We start from the raw sequence: 17,125 nt of genomic DNA on the forward strand, positions 1-17,125 counted from the left end.
TCCCCTCTTCCATCACTTCAGATCATCATAATGATGACAGACCTGCTCACCTGTGCAGGGATACCTGTTGCACTGGTGAGATCAAGTGCCAGCTGGACCCTGGCTTCTGACTTGTACTCCAATCCCTGGTACTGACCCTGCAGCACCTGGACATCATGGTGTTTCACAAGGAGTCCAGCCATGACCCTGGACTGCAGAATACCCCACCGCTACACCCGGAAGCATGCACCCTCTCCAATACCTGCCATTGCTCCTGCCAAGTTCAGAGTCCAATTGGTTCTACTCTTTTCCCACCTGTTGCACTTAAATAAACCTGTTTTCTCACTTTTACCTCCATTGGGCAATTTTTAAATATGTGACGCATTGCTTAGCACCATGCAAACATGCTGAGCTCAGCTGAGCAGTGGTTAAACTGGCAATGCTCAGCAATGCTTAGTGGTGCACAAACTAGCTTAGTTGTGCTGAGCAATGCTTAAATTGACATTACTTATCAGTGCTTCACACCACTTAGCAGTGCATAAACTAGCTAAGCTGTGCTAAAACGTTTCTTGTTTAAGCAGTGCTTGGCAAGGCTTAGCTGTGCTTAGCAGACCTTAGCTGAGCACACCAAAGCAGGACTTAAAAATACTTCTCATAATGTGTATTTGCAAAATAACTGCTTAATAACCTGCCTGTGTATTCAAACCCTCCACCTACAGAACATACAGCTGTAACTCTAACCATTAGGCTACATGGACATTTGAAATAGTGCTATACTTTTATATATACCTCTCCACTACATTTAAGCACTGAGCACTGCAGCATGCCACACAAACCCACTCAGCTATGCTTAAACTTGACCTTTGCATTCATAATTAAATGTATCCGGTTTCCATTTTTAGTTGTCCAGCACTTGTCCATTGCTGCATGGTGCACCATGCAAACATAAAAAAAAATAAGAAAAAAATAAATAATTACAATTTTATTACACATGCATACATTGATATCTGGCACTTTGTCAGTGCAGAGGGTGTGTTACTGATCTACGGAAACAGTAACACATTCCCTACACTGATTCAATAACCATGTTACATGACTCTTGCTCAGTAATGAGCCTTCATTAATATGCATGGCGTGCTACCAAGGGGGTATCACATACACGGACACAGTACCTTCCATGTAGGCATTACACTATGCCTACATGGATTTTATTAAATCCCCAGGAAAGAGATTATCTGTCAGAATTAAAAAGCTAGTGTCTAGAAATTTATTTATTTATTTTATTTATAAATTTGTTAACTGAGTAGGTGGACTGGTCTAAGAACCCTTTTCAGCCATGATCTGGTCCTTAGGCAGTACAACAGTACATTCTTTATTAGAATGTAGGACATTGTACAAGGCAATTATGTATTGTATAAATCAGTTATAAAGCAGTTTTAGGCATTTACAATAATACAAATGTGCAATCAAAGTAATTTATGCTAAAAAAGTTTATAATTAATGGAAGTGGAATTGGGTATTGTTTATACCATCAGTATCAATTAGGTTCAAGGTTCATAGGTGTGTACTAGGTTAATGGCCCTGGAGCCTTTACAAGCCTAGCCCATAAGATTACCCTGGCATCATGACACCCGACCTTAGTTCCTAGTACCTTTGTCGAGTAGAGCCACTGGAGTGATCCCTGGTGTGAATTTTCTGTTTCCCATCCACTCATCAAGATTTCTCTTGAAGAGGACCAGTGAGGTGCTCTGCTTGACATGTATGGGAAATCTATTCCATAGCATGGGAGTCTCTGGGTTATGAACCTGTCACTCCAGCATGTTCTGTTGATTGTGGTAATGAGGCTGAGGTCTCTGGAGGGTGTGGTGTGGAGGGATTGGGATTTCCTTAGATGTAGCATTTCTAACAGAGCTGGGTCAGACATGGCTTTGTAAGCCAAGCAGAGATCTCCTCTAAGTAAGTGATATGAGACAGAGAATATTTTGAGTTTTTTGAGTCTGTCCATATACAACAAGTTTTTAAGGTCTAGGATCCTCTTTGTGAGGTACCTTTGCAGCCTCTCCAGTTGTTGCAGGTGTCCAGTGAGGTACATGCCAAATGGGGCATTGTACTTGATGATTGGCCTAATGAGGGAAGAGTAGAGGGAGACAATGACCTCTTTCTTCATGGATGCAAAACCCTTAGTAATGAGATGTGCCACATAGAAGGACTTTCTGACCACAGTGGCAACGTGATGGTCAAAGGAGAGGTTGCTGTCTACTTGTGTTCCCAGGTCTCTTATAACACCTTCTGTGTTCAGTGGACTGCCATCAATGTGGTAATTCAAGGGAACCGGGTTTTTCCCAAAGGGGATGAAGACACATTTTTTGGCATTGAGCTTAAGGCCATGGTTCTGACACCAGTCATTGGTCTCATTGAGGCCTTTCTACAGGATGTCAACATCACTTGGGGAGTTAATAATAGCTCCCAACTTGCAATCATCTGTGAACTTTGTCAACCAGAGTCCCTTTGTGTTGGTTTGGACTTCAGAGAAGTAGGTATCAAACAGAAAAGGACCCACGACCGAACCCTGTGGGACTCCACTCATGACTGGTCGGCAGTCTGACTTGGAGTCAGCTACTTTCACACTGTGGGTTCTATCTGTGAGCCAGTTTGCAACCCACCTAGTGATATAGGGGTTGATGCTTAGCTTAGTACGTTTTTTGATGATTCTTGACTGGGGAATGGTATCAAAGGCCTTGGCCAGATCAAGGTAGGATGTATGAACCACCTTACCTTCATCCACAGCTCTATTGACTGACTCAAAGATGTAGACCAAGTAGAGCAGGCATGATCTACTTTTCACAAAACCAAACTGTGTAGGATCCAGAGTTTGGAGATTCCCTATATCCTTGTTTATTAGGTCCATGATGATGCATTCCATAGCTTTGCACATCAGACTCAGGCTAATGGGGCAATAGTTCCCGGGGTCTGTAGTTGCTCCTCCTTTGTGGAAAGGGATGACTATAGCAGTGCACCATTTGGTAGGGACAAAGCCTGAGGTGAGGCTGTGATTGAACAGGGCACACAGGTGAGGTGCCAGTTCACTTCATAGTTCATGTAGAACACAACCAGGGATACTATCAGGTCCCATAGAAGCTGTATTCTTGGCCTTGGACAGTGCTGTTTTAACCTCTGCAGCAGTAATATTGGGTGCCTACTGGTATTGTGATTGGTCTTTTGGGGGGGAGAGGGGTAAAGTTAGCACTTAATCTGTCTGCCAGTATATTTGCAATATCTGTTGGCTCGGTATAGGAGGTACCATTGTGCAGTAGCTCAGAGCAAATCTGGGTATTGCTATGGTGATTCTTTACATAACTATAGAAGGCCTTGTGGTTGTCTTTATTATCTGCTGCAATTCTGCTTTCATAGTTAGCTTTAGATGATTTGATGAGGGATCTCAACCTTTTGTTGAGGCTGATAAGGGAGTTTTTCCAGTCTTGGGACTTCACCTTATTCTGCATCAGTTTCCTCCTTCTGTTATAGAGTTTGTTTATGGCAGGGGACCACCAGATTGGCTTCCTCTGTTTTAGGAGCCCAAAGTTAGCTTTGGAGAAGTTTTTCATGGTCGTTACCTTTCTTGGGGGGGTGGGGTGGGAGGGATGTGGATTTCCAAGGTGATCAGCTTGTGATAGGATCTAACCAGGGAGGTGTTGACTATTGGTGTAGAGCAATGGTCGCCCATGTTAGTAATGACCAGGTCAAGGATGTTGCTACCTCTAGTGGGGTAAGACCAAGCTTGTCCAGGGCATTGGAATTAATGAATTCCAGAAACATATCGTCACTACTGAGTCTTGAACCCAGGGCCCTGTGCACTACAATAACAGCAATGTACCTGTATACCATCTGAGCTGCTTGTTAGGATAAATGATATTTGTTGCACTCAGTACAGTTTTGTACACTTTTATACATATTGTAATGATAGATATCAATATAAACTTCAATTAAAATTTTATAAGAGTACAGAGCTAAAACAGTGGAGAAACATTTGAGCATTAATCTATTTACAAGATATTCTAAGGCAGAGTAACAAAAGTTAAGTTAATTAGTTCACATCAGTAAATGTGACACCTAAGTAAATCATTTTCAATCAAAACTTTACTGATTTTCTTAAGTCTCCACATATATTTTAGCTAACCCATTTATGTCAGGAAAATGGGGTGCTTGTATGAAATGTTTGGTGTTATTTTGCTTTCTAAAAGCTTTGAATTCCTCAGACATGACTTGTACCACTGCAGATCTTTCCTGCCAAACTCTTTTATTGTAAATATTGTCCAAAGATTACCACAATCTTCTACGAGGTAGAGAATTCCATGAAAACTGGTTGTTTACAGTGTGCATCAATAGCATTTTTAAACAGAGTGCCTAAATGATCCTGTAGAGTTCAGGTGAATATGCTGCCATGGTATTTATGGTCATTATGCAGTAGGGTTCCTAATGGTTCATTTTAATCACATGATACAGATACAAGTTCTCAATAAATTGGCTTCCGTACACAGTCTTGAGGAGAAATTACCCAAGTGTCAGAAACCCACAGAAATAAAGATGAATGGCATAAGGCCAAATGCTTTTCTCCATATGAAATCATTGCTGGAGTGATTAATAATTGTGTGCTGGCAATTATTCACTTTTAGGGAGATTTCTCCCTTTTTTTGAGTAGGTAAAACTATAGAGTTGGTAACTAATTTGTGGACATCACTGAGAGTAAAGCAAGGCATTCCTGGTTCGAATCCCACTGCAGCACATTCCATTTTCCATGGCAAGGCACGTTATGGCCAATATTTTTGTTGCATAACCCACTAAATAACATATATTTGTGAAGTGGAGTACTGCATTAAATGCACATGTGAGGTGTCAGTGTCATAATGAATAAAGCACTAGTAAGCAAGTTTAAGCACCAATAAGCAGTAGTAAACATATGGAAGCACTAATAAGCGGGTTTAAGCCCATTTGCGTGGGGGTAAGCAATGCGCACACAGGTTAAGCAATTTAGAAGCTAACTCTCTGTAAGCATCATTAACTGGAGGTTAGCAGTGCTTACCCTTGTGCAAACCCGCACAAACCTGCTTACAACTGCTCAAAAGTGCCTTAATCACTCTGTATCCAACAGCCCAGCAACAAAATGAACAGCATTGCAGGTCTTGAACCCATGACCCTATACACTATAGTCATAGTAGGTAACTACCAAGCCATCACAGCAGTTCAAAAGCATGAGGTATCAGCAAACAAGTCCTCACTATAGCAAAATCAAACTGAACCTGTGAAAGGAATCAGTATACAGTCATATGTTCCATATTCCACTACATAACATAAATATGTGAACTGGAGTACAGCAGTAAGCCCAGAAGTGAGGTGTAATTGTAATAGAGTATTGAAGTTCCCAATAAAACACAAGAACCCCATACAGTGTATGTACACATGAACCATGGATACCAGGCATATATATATATATATATATATATATATATATATATATATATATATATAAGATGTAATGAGTAATAAATCAATGCCAAAAAGAAAATATAATGCAAAGTCTAATGTATGCAATGCTAAGCATTGCACAGGCCAGCTTAGGAGGTGTAAGCAATGTATAGGCTAGCTAACTCAATGTGCCCAGTGTTATAGCCCTTTAATCAATGCCAACCTTAGGTAAGCAAGTTAGCTTAGCCTTTTCAAAACCAGCCAATCATGAAAAAGTGTGGGAAATTGGCCCTACTTCAACCCAACAGGTGGGAATACATCTCATGACTGGTTGTAGCTTCCCTTGCAGGCACCATGTCAGGAAGGGGAGAGGGTGTGCACTTTTGGGCACAGCACTGGTGCATCCAGGAGTCCAGAGTCATGGCAGGACTCCTTGTCAAAGACCATGAGCAGAGACTGCTGCAGGGCCAGTACCAGGGTTACCAATATAAGTCAGAAGCCTGGGACTGTCTTGTCCATGACCTCACCAGTGCCACTGCCATACCCCAAACTGGTGAGCAGGTCAGGCATCATTATGCCGACCTGAAGGGGCATAAGGGGGACCTCTTGGAGCAGTGGAGCCAAGAGGCTAGATGTCCCAGCTGTGTGTATATATCACCCCACTTTGTGTGTAACAATTGCCAGCTCATGTATATCATGGATAGGTATGGCTAAATATTCCTCTTATGTCCACCACAGCTGCAGATGAGTGGGCCACGAACCAGGAGGCTCATGGAAGTTGCCTGGTGAAGTTGCGATGCAAGGCAGGTCAGTAATACTCTTGCATGTACTGTCATAGGAAATAAATCTAAAAGTATTAGTAAATTAATTGCCTGTATAAAACCTGTATTGATTAAGGCAAGTACTGCATACACTGGAGAACATGGCAGGAAGAGACTCATATAGTATGCATGTAAAGAAAAGCATAATAGCCTGACAAAGGTCTAACTGCTGGACTGCATGTTCATACTCTGGTATCATATGGTAAAGTAGATTTGCATTCACGTAATAGTACTGTTGTATTAAGCACTATTACCCACACCATGCACCATAAATAGAATGTGTAGGAATGTCTGTATATGACTGGTGTAATCCCTAGAGGCCATTCAGTACAACTGAGAGATACATAGACAGAAAACAGGGAAAAGGCAGACATCAAAATCCGAATAGCACATACAACTGAGATGTGAACTGTTGTATTTTAGCACACACAGCCATGGTTCGAAACCTGCCAATGGTAGTCTGCATACAGAATCATACCCCACAACTGTATAGATATGTCCAGAATGTCCAATAAAATGGCCCATATCTGTTGCCTGTCCCCTGGGAAATCAGTGGGGTGATCCCAGATGTATAGGCAGCAAACAGGAAATACAACTGATTGACACACATCTATGAGAACAACGCTGGCACACTGGGAACTCCCCAAAACCTTGAGAGACTAAGACGTCAGGTATGTCCCATTTACACCCCCATCTTGTCAAGCTGTGGCCAGAGTGTGTACAGTAACAGCATGAGATGTATGTGAATAATAGTAATGTGGAATCTGGTACTGTGTGTGGCAACATTCAGGTAGTGCTAACAAACATTTCTCCCACATGTCTGTCAGATACCAACACTGTGCCCAGGAATACAAGAATGATACCCTGTACTGGTACTGTTTACATTGGTATTGTATGGCATTGTGACTGATGCAGTTGCTCTGAATAATGAGGTATTACTCATCACTGTCACCCACACTGTCCTACAAAATATAAGTGTCTAGGAAATTTGTATAAGAATGTTGTAATACAAGGTCAGAATGCAAAAGCACAGGAGAATTATAAGACAGAAAGCAGATAGGAGATATACAGCAATATCTATATAGCACACACAACTCTGATGGACAGTGTTTAAGTTGTAGCAGACACAGCCATGGTCAGAATCCTGGGAGTGGAAGTAGGCTGCATACAGAATCATACCCCATAACTGTACAGATAAGACCAGAATGTCCAGTATATGGGCCCATATCTGCTGCCTGTCCCCCTGTCCCCCTGGTAAGTCTGTGGGATAATCCCAGATGTTTAGCCAGCAAACAGGGAATACAAGTTATTGTCAAACATCTATGAGAACAAACCTGTCACTGTAGCAACTCCCGAAACTGTTAGGAGAGTAATAAGCCAAGTATGTCCTATCTACACCCCCCATTTTGTCAAACTGTGACTAGAGTATGTACATTAACAGAGTGAGATGTATGTGCATAATACTAATGTGTAATCTGGAACTTTGTGTGGAGTCTGCATTTCCTCCCTGTGGTCGCATGGGTTTCCTCCGGGTGCTCTGGTTTCCTCCCACATCCGAAAGACATGCTGTAGGTGGATTGGATACTCTAAATTGGCACTAGGTATGAGTGCGTGCATGTGTGTGCCTTCTGTGGAAGGTTGGGTGCTGGGCTGGCAACTCAACACCATAAAAACTCCACTGCCAATCCTGAGCAGACAGGTGATCTGCTGTGGTGACCCCTAACTGGGAAAAGCCAAAAGAGGAAGAAGAAGAATATGAAACTTTGTGTAGGAACATTCAGGTAGTGCTAACAAACATTGCTCCCACAGGTATGTTGGATACCATCACTGTGCTGAGAAATAAAAAACAATAAACCCTGTACTGGTACCGTTTACTCTGGTATTGTAGGGAATTGTGAGTGTTGCAGTTTCTCTAAATAATAAAGTATCACTGATCACTGTCACCCACACTGTGCTACATAATATAACTGTTTAGGAAAGCATGTACATGTGTGTGTCAAGTCACTAAAGGTTGAAGAGGGCAATAGTCTAGATATGTCCTGGTACACTTGCATGTGGTCAGCACATGGCCAGAGGCTGTGCAGGAAGTGCTGGATAGCTATGTGCACAACATCAACCCGGAATCTGGGAGTATGTGTAGAAACAGTTAGTGTTAACAAACATTTCCTCCACAGGTATACCAGGTAAGAGGTGTATACTTCAGGTAAAACCAGTTCATGTATAACAATGACGACAGCCATATCACTGTCCAAACTAAGGCTATAGGGTAGTGTAGTAAGACTTGTAATGTACAGATAACAGCACTGACTAGGAAAGTAATGTAGACTACAAGAATATACTAGTTGTTAATTGACATATTTCTCTCCCCCCAACCATATCTCCAACAATAAACAACATACCCTCCCCAATTGGTATGTAATGACGCCAATGTTCTGATAATGTCCTATTGTTTGATAAATACTTAAATTTTTCCCATGCATGTGCTTAATTGAATTATCCCAACATTGGTGGCATGGCACCATCTATGTACCTGCATGCTGTTTATATTACCACCGTGGTCCCATATATGCATGTGTTCTGTTTGCTATGCAACTGTTCCATATCTGGTGTCTGGGTTAATGGGAATATCTATGCATGCTGTTATACCTAACCCTGGAATATGTTGACTATTACTAATCCACATATGATGATAACATCTAAACACTATAGCACATTTGGGAAGGCCGGTCCCAGCTGACCCACCTGTCCCACCTCAGCTGGCCATGGCACTGGGCACCAGCATGTTTGGGGCCCAACCCAGGACCTCGCTGTCTGTTGGTCCTGCACCACCTTCTGGTGGAACTGCCTTGAGGGATGGGGCTTGCCCCCCCAGGAACGGGCACGGACAGGAACCTGTCACCAGTCGCCAGGTCCAGGTCATGGTGTGTAGCGAGCTCAACCAGCAATTTGGTGATCTACGCCAGCTCGAGGAATGCATTTTGCAACTAGAGGGTCAATCTGGCTCTATGACTCAGCCCCCAGCATAGCCAACTTCAGGGCTGTGAAGGTGCAGTGGTGACTGCCCATGGGTGGGGACCTCAGTACCACTGTTTCCACTAGGGAGCTCATGGGTGTCTGATTTCCCAACACCCCTCCCCATCAAGGTGTTTACCCCCCAACATGTGTCATATACTGGCCATGTATGCATCTTGTTTGTCTTGTCTATTAACCTACTCAACCTACCTCCAGAAATTTACCTAGAATCCCTCCCCAGCATCCCACTCTCACCTGAAAAAAAAATAAAAAAGGACAATTTGTTCCCAAAATAAATTCTAGCCCCATACATAGCTGTCCATTTCACACATGTGTCCACTGGACACATATAATTTGGTCTAATTGGCATCACAGCTTATTATTGTTGTCCTCACCCTCTTCCAGGGGTTTGAGTGTCGAAATCTACCTCCAAATTCAGTGTATATGTACAGCTGTTGCTGTAGAAGAAATGGGCAGCTATGGACCTTCCCCACACCCTTCTTGCACTTCCCCAGGTATTTTCCCTGCTGTCTTTCCTTCTTTGTGCCCCTTTTTCACCACTTTCCTATCAACCCTTTTTTCTTTTCTTTTAAAGAAATTAGCACAGGGGTAAGTGGGAGTAAGCACTTTTAAATGGCAGAAAGTGGGTTTAAGCCTGTTTGCATGGGGGTAAGCAATGCCTACACTGGTTAAGCAATTTATAAGTTAACTGAGTATAAGAAACTGTAACCGGAAGTTAACAGTGCTTACCTCCACGCAAACCCGCTTACAACTGCATAAAAGTGCCTTAATCACTCTGTATCGAATGGCTCTTGTTCTGCCCAGCAACAAAATAAACAGCCTCTGCAAGGCTTGAACCTAGGACATTACACACCATAGCCAAAGTGATTTACCACTAAGCCATGTCAGATATACATAACCCTGATGTTTTCACAAACATGTCATCCAGCCCAGTCATTCAACAGTACAGGGAATGTATTTCAACATGTAGATGTATGTATGCATGTATATATAATATCTAAATAGATATAACATATCTATATATGTAGATATATATATATATATATATATATATATATATATATATATATAAATATATAGACATACATATGCATACATCTATAGATATATGTCTATGTCTATATGTCTATATATATATATATATATATATATATATATATATATATATATATATATATATATATATATATATATAATATATATATATATATATATATATATACAGTCACAACACTTAACAATATAGCTGTCAATACACATATTGTGTAGTATTGAACAATTGCCTTTACTTCCTAAATTGTGTAGTTCTTGTTATTAATATGACTGTTGCATCACATATGTATATATAGATATATTTATATATAGATATATATATATATATATATATATATATATATATATATATATATATATACATATATGTATATATAGTTATATATGTATGCACATCCTATGTGTACAGATATGCCTAGTTATGTTGGTATATATGTAGATATCTATAACTATATGTGCATACATATCTATTCTGATATACCTACTACTGTCAATATATATGTAGATATCCATACGTATATGTGCATATGTATCTCTATCTGTATATGTGTAGACATATATTGCTCTGTATATGTATATATCTGAGTGTTTATATGTATGTCTATGTACATATACATATCCATCTATGTATGTTGATATGTATATGTGTGTATATATTTATATAGAAATCTGGATAATTATATATACATATATTTTCACCATATGTCCTGAACATGGAGTGTAGCCCTATCTCAGCCCCTATAGCCCCAACTTTATAGTGCAAGGGGATGTCAGGTATGTATAGCAGGTATATTTGTAGACTATTTGTACTGTAATAAGGATTGTCTTCACAGACATGGTGTGTGTGGGAGGTCACATCTGCTTTTAACATGTGCGCCATTGGCTACTGACAGACATCCTAAGGACATCATAGTACAGTACCACTGCTAGCACATAATACTACTGTGGACTACAGCAGAGATATTGGCCAATATATGTGGACAGTCTGACACACTCTGGACAGTCCAGAGGTATACACAGAACCCCTTAGTGCATGACGTGTGGACCAAGCCTGATAATGTGGATGTTAACAGCCATGTAGATGTGTATAACATGTAACTACTGGTATACATTTGCCCCCATAGGTTATGCATTCACACCCCCCTGTCTGTCCTGACACATAATAACCACTGGTACAGAGGTGCCATGGCCACATACTACCCACTATATATTGACATACATCTGTACAGCATCCCACTGCTCTGTCTTACATACATGACTGTTATGGTGGCCTGGCAGCAGTACATCTGGCAAGTATCTGGACATGACATCTCACTGGGTAAGTACACTAAGCTGCTAGGTATGTAACAAAGCACTGTGCAGGCTACAGGCAGACTGGCTCGACACTGGCCTACATTTCCTATGGGGGAATGCACATGTACCAGCATATATAGCAAGCTCTACAGGCATGTCACAGCACAGTGTATGATACACCTGTGTGAAAGTGCATAACCACAACCAATGTAAACACAGCCACATATGGTAAGCTAGTGTAATATTACAGTATATGGACTATCTGTTCAACATCATCCTCATATGTGCCACTCACATACTGACCCTACATATACTGGGCCACTACACAGTGTGGTCTGATGGCTGTCTGTGGTATGGGACATGTGTGTGTATGGCCCTACAAACATGTAAGCTGATAGGGTAACATACAGTGGAGTAGCATGTAACATCAGATAGAATAGGACCAAGAACAATAACATCTACCACAGTCTGTACACAGGCCAAAGTACATATTAACAATACACACATTGTGAACAATCACCATAAGTACACAGATCTCAGTACTGTACACACAACCACAGAATGTCCAGGTTATGTCGTAAAATATAACCCCTACTATACATAACATGTGTAGCAGTCTGATATCTCACTGGCTTGTTATCAGATATGATGTCACTAATTATGGTATAGAGCACATATGCACCTCTTACTGCATGAAATATGTACAGAGATTGACAGAGTTGTGGCTGGAGGCACATACACAGGGCCAATATTGACATGTTGCTGTGATAACCTCATACATTTACTGTTGCAACAGGGTTTGTTGCAACATATGCCCTATGAGGGATATGAAGTCAGTAACTCTCATGGCTGTCACCATTTACAGACTGCAATCCTCACATTACATTCTGCAGTTCACAGATAGGTGCTCTATGGGTAATACATAAAACAAAAGGCATCACACACTGCTCAGTCTGCTGTTGACCCTACAGATGGGGGTTTTCTCATAAACATAGCACTGACATGGCAGGTATTAAAACATGTAGGACTGCCATATCCATACACACCCTGTTAAACAAACATTACTCCAAATGCAGTATAGCAGCACTTACAGTCTGTAGTCAGGTCAGGCACATCCCACTCCTGTATGTTGCCCTGTTTCCACAGTGTATGCTGTTAGAGGTAAATCTCCAATCCATCTGAGATGCTGTTTGCCAAACAACAGATTGGGTTACAGTGAATGTAAAGGCCCAACACCAACATGATGTTCCTAGATATTGGAGTGTGTTTCCATGCAATTGGGTATGGGAATGTTACCACAGCTGTTCCACATGCAATCAGCTAGAGGAGGGCTGCAGTACATGCAGAGGCCTTCAGCTGATCATGAGCATCACTTAAAATACACATGATGCTGCCTAAGCAAAATGGGTGTAAGTCTCCACATCCACCAGAGAGGGAGTGAGGGAGGCAGACAGAGGCAAAGAAAAGTCAGGGAGGGGTGGGAGAGTAAAATTTAAGCATGCTTGCGTCACACACCTACCAGTACAAGGTATCAAACCCCTGATGACTATGTAGTGCTATTACATGGCTATGCAGTTATTGGATGCACCACATAGGTTACATGTTAAGGAGCCCTCAAAACATATATGTGATGGTGAGTGACATCTGCATCAGGGATATGGTGGCTATACAGTAGGTGTAGTACACGTGCCTGTCCACATGAACAGGTTCCAACATCAGCACAGCCACACTCTCACAGGGATGCACACACATTGACACACTTGGCAGGGCTAGGAATACAACTCATCACTAGTGAGATTGCCACAACCCATTACTGTGCAGGTATCACATGCACCACAGGGGTCATATGGAGGTTATATGGGCAAAGGGTATGTGGAGGTGTCTGACAGACAGCATGCTTCAGTATGCCAATGGGGGTTGTAGTCAGTGTGAATGTGGTCATACCCATCATACAGCACACACACAAACACAGGGTGCTAGTACTGAAATGCATAGGTGCATTTCTTCACAGATGTGTAGTGGTCGACTGTGCCAGATGGCAATACAAGGCTAGGTGATGGGTATACCTTGGCATCAGGCCACATGACAATGGTCTGCATTGTGGCTCAGGGGTGTAGTGTCTGTATTTGCCCACACAGGTGGGTACTGTATTCACCATCCAGCCACCTGGGTGACTATTGTGTGTGGCCAATGCTGTGCATTGCTTGCCATGTATGTGTGCCTTAGTCCATGACATGGATGGTATCTGGGATGTGCACACATCCCACATGCTTGTACAGTGACATGTGGAACTGGACCTGGTGTGTCTGGTCCATTTTGTGTACACAGATTGTTATCATCAGATGTGCCAGTCCTGGCCTCATGTGGCGGGAACTGTTAATGGACGGCAGGTTGACCCTGCACCTACATTGATAGCACGATACTGGGATTCCCTGGTGTCAGTGGCATCTGTCCATACAGGGCATGTTTTTCAGGCATGGTATGGCCTTTGTGGGTCACGTGTGATGGCACCACAGGTGTTGCTGGTGTCCAGTGAGGAACATGGGGAAGGTGCACTGGCAGTATGTACATGCCTATTGGACTGATGGACAAGGGTGCCATGCCCTCTGTAGCTCACTGCAATCACACCATAGTTACTATCAGTGGGCAATATGCAGGGTACTACCAACAAAGTGGCTGTTGCCTAGCCAAGTGTGTGTGTGTGTGTGTGTGTGTGTGTGTGTGTGTGTGTGTGTGTGTGTGTGTGTATGAGACCTGGGTTAAGAGTGTTCTCTGGGTAATACTAGGGTTGCTCACTTTGTTCATCTGGTCTTGATGTCACATGTAGGGGTATGGATTTGCACCCCAGCCTCTTGGCTATTTCACATCTTGTTATCCCTGTATGGTGGACATTGTGATATATACTAGGGCCACCATATAAGACATTTGTAAAACCTGCTCCACATTGAGTCCAATTGTTACACAGATACACACACACACACACACACACACACACACACACACACACACACACACACACACACACACACACACACACACACACACACACACACACACACCTGTCATGTCTGGAATTAGAACTCCTACCTAACCAGTTTATTACACTACAACACTACACAGTTATAGGACGCAGCATGGAGATTTCTGGAGTAGTCTTTTCCCAAAGGTGTATTTCACAGTGAATGACATCAGCAGGATTGGCAAAGTAAGGCATTTGAATTGTAGCGAGTATGACTAGCCTAAAATGCATTGCTCCCTACACAGACATAGAAACACATGCAAAACATCCACAACTGCCATGTGAGGGAATAGAACCCCTACCAGAGTTCTATATCACACTACAGCATAAAGCTGTTACATGACGCACCACTGGGATTACTGGAGTACTCTTTCCCCAAAGGTTTATTTCACAGTGAATGACATCAGCAGGATTGCCAAAGTAGGGCGTTTGAATTGTAGTGAGTGTGACTGGCCTAAAATGCATTGCTCCCTACACAGACATAGAAACACACACAAAACATCCACAACTGCCATGTGTGGGAATAGAACCCCTACCAGAGTTCGATATCACATTACAGCATGAAGCTGTTATAGGATACACCACAGGGATAACTGGAGTATTCTTTCTCCAAAGGTGTATGTCACAGTGAATGACATCAGCAGAATTGCCAAAGTAGGGCATTTGAATTGTAGTGAGTGTGACTAGCCTAAAATGCATTGCTCCCTATACAAACATAGAAACACACACAACTGCCATGTGTGGGAATAGAACCCATACCAGGGTTCTATTTTACACTACAGCATGAAGCTGTTACATGACACACCACAGAGATTATTGGAGTACTCCTTCCCCAAAGATGCATTGCACAGTGAATGACATCAGCAGTTTTGCCAAAGTAGGACATTTGAATTGCAGTGAGTGTGACTAGCGTAAAAAGCATTGACCTCTACACAGAGACACACAGTTGCCATGTCTGGGATTAGAACTCCTACCTAACTATTTTATCACACTACAGCAGTACACAGTTATAGGAAGCATCACGGAGATTACTGGACTATAGTTTTCTGAAAGGTGTATTTCACAGTGAATGACATCAGCAGCCTTGCCAAAGTAAGGCATTTGAATTGTAGTGAGTGTGACTAGCCTAAAAAGCATTGCTCTCTACACAGACAGAAACAGACATGCAAACACAGTTGCCATGGCTAAGAGTAGAGCTCCTACCTAACTGTTTTATCACACTACAGCAGTGAACAGTTATAGGACACACCACAGAGATTACTGGGCTACAACTTTCCAAAAGATGTATTTCACAGTGAATGACATCAGCAGCCTTGCCATAGTAGGGCATTTGAATTGTACTGAGTGTGACTAGCCTAAAAAGCATTGCTCTCTACACATCTACACACACACACACACACACACACACACACACACACACACACACACACACACACACACACACACACACATGCAGTTGCCATGTCTGGGATTAGAACTCCTACCTAATTAGTTTATCACACTACAGCAGTACGCAGTTTTTGGACCCACCACAGAGATTAATGGGCTACAGCTTTCCGAAAGGTGTATTTCACAGCAGCCTTGCAAATTAGGGAATTTGAATTGTACTGAGTGCAACTGGCCTAAAATGCATTGGTTTCTACACAGACAGAGGCACACACTTGCCATGTTTGGGATTAGAAGTCCCACCTATTTTATCACACTGCAGCAGTACACAGTTATAAGATACGCCATGGAGGTTACTGGATTACTGCTTTCTGAAAGGTGTGTTCCACAGCGAATGACATCAGCAGCCTTGTCAAAGTAGGGCATTTGATTTGTAGTGCATGTGACTAGCCTAAAAAGCATTGCACTCTACACAGAGGTGCCATGTCTGGGATTAGAACTCCTACCTAACTAGTTTATCACACTACAGCAGTACACAGTTATAGGACACGCCATGAAGATTACAGAGCTATGATTTCCCAAAGGTGTATTTCAAAGTGGATAACCTCAGCAGGCTTGTCATAGTAGAGCTATGGGGAGGGCAGTGTGTGTGTATGGGCCATAACCCATTCATCTAGAGGTTGACACACCACATGCGGGCACAGGCAGGGTTATATTCCACAGGTATGTGTATACAGCTGCTAGATGACTACTTCCTTGTACAGTCATGTTGCACAGCTAGCACTTGGACCACATAGTCTGTAATGCTGACAGATACCGGTGGCTAATATCTACAGTGAATGACATCTGATCCACATGTGGTTGTAGCCAATTGGGTGTGTGATGGGTGGGACAGGCCTCATAATGGATGGCTCCTTGTCACAGTCACTCTCTTCCACACATCTATGTACCTCTACTTTTGGCTTATTGTAGTGTGTTGTCCTTGGATATATGTCTGTATTCCTATTTAGTGTGTGTGCAAAGCATGAGTGCTACATACTGAGGAGTGTCTTGCACTAACATCTGCAACTGCCAGATA

The sequence above is a fragment of the Protopterus annectens genome, chromosome 1.part1, assembly GCF_019279795.1.
Source record: "Protopterus annectens isolate FY-2018-M chromosome 1.part1, PAN1.0, whole genome shotgun sequence".
NCBI classification, from domain to species: Eukaryota; Metazoa; Chordata; order Ceratodontiformes; family Protopteridae; genus Protopterus; species Protopterus annectens.